The 1,553-nt window shown below is 38.0% G+C and overlaps 1 non-coding gene across 1 annotated transcript; it reads right to left on the reverse strand.

Annotated features, from left to right (window-relative positions):
• Positions 1-1,218: 1,218 nt before the first annotated feature.
• TRNAT-AGU lies at positions 1,219-1,292 on the reverse strand. The gene has a single exon. It is a non-coding gene; the product is annotated as a tRNA-Thr (tRNA).
• Positions 1,293-1,553: the final 261 nt, after the last annotated feature.

The raw sequence follows: 1,553 nt of genomic DNA on the forward strand, positions 1-1,553 counted from the left end.
CTGTCTCTTGTCTTCTGTCTCTCTCTGCCACCTATCCAACCCACACTACCAGGAACTGGACTCAGCCACCAGACGTAGGAGACAGTAAGTTCCAAGTGTTTCTTAGTGAATACACACATTGTATAATAACAATAATTAAGAAACCTGAAAGCTGATCAGTTGGAAACAATTGAAGTATTGAAAGAGAAATTCAATAAAGTTTTGATTTGCAGTAAGCTGAGGTGGCTCAGTTGAGAGAGCATTGAACTTGACTTAGAGGTCCCTGTTTCAGTTATGGGTTTTGGCAACGTTTCCTTTCCAGAGACTCTACCAGGGATCTACCTTTGCAGTCTTAGAATTTCATCTGAACAACTGCATCTTTTAATTTATGTTTAGTAATTGATATTCGGGTTAGCAACAGAGCATGGCACAAGACCAAAGGAATTTCGTGTCTGACTTCCTTTGCTTCTCCATATATTATAAAGCCATTGCTATGCCACATGAATTTTAATGTGTGAAATAAAGGCGGACTATAAAATTCATTTTAATACATACAATTTTATTTTAATTAGAGTGACATTAGATATAAAATGAAAAATACCATGACAGGCCAAAGAGAGTGACTGAAAGGAAAAAACTTTGTATTTGAGCACCTTTGATGGCACTTGCCCCTGCTTTTTGAATAAGGGACACTGTCATCAATATTAAATAGACATTCATAGTATGTATACAGTATCTATAATCAGCATTCATAATTACAGAATTATTAATTCATAACTGACATTTTACAAATTTGGTGAATTGAAGATATTCAAACTCTTCACACACCTATAGTTGAATTATAATCCCAAGAGCATGGGGCAGTACTGCATTAAAATCCACACCTACAGTATATGTTCCCTCTCTAAACTTCAATTTGCTGTTCTTAACTATATATAAAATTGGAATACTTGAAACAACACTGCACTCAAAATCCCAGTAGAAGATGTGGTTGTATTTTAAAACAAAACAAAACAAACAAAATAATGGGCAGTCTACTATACTTACTGTCCTGCTCTTTGCTATTTTTATGTAGTCCTCTGTTGGGTGGATATACAGTTTCAGTTTGTTTCCAAAGCCTCTGGATGCCATCCTATTATGTTCAAAATCAGGGGTGGAGGATCCCTGATGTAGAAAGGAATTGCAGAAAACTCACGTTTTAAGAGAGTGGGTAGAAATACCCACCCACCTTACTGGTCAAGGCCCCGCTGGGATTTGAACCCAGGATTTCCTGTTTACTAGACAGGCGCTTTAACCAACTAAGCCACGGAGCCCCTGATAGTTGTTCTGGGTTTCCTTCTATCAGAGCATACTTTGGTATTTCTGGTAGAGTTCAGATTTTCCTTCTAGTAAAAAAAAAAAAAAAAAAAAAAAAAGTTGTTTCTTGGATTTTTCTGTGGCCTTTGATTCCACTCACAGCCACTCAGACGGTGACTAACAGCTTTGATGGAGGCATTGATGTGCCGGTCTTTGTCGCTTGCTCCTCATAACCTCTGTGTTTGGCTCGGCGCCTCAATGCGACCTCATGGGAACTC

This window comes from Cebus imitator, unplaced genomic scaffold (genome assembly GCF_001604975.1).
Source record: "Cebus imitator isolate Cc_AM_T3 unplaced genomic scaffold, Cebus_imitator-1.0 Scaffold793, whole genome shotgun sequence".
NCBI classification, from domain to species: Eukaryota; Metazoa; Chordata; class Mammalia; order Primates; family Cebidae; genus Cebus; species Cebus imitator.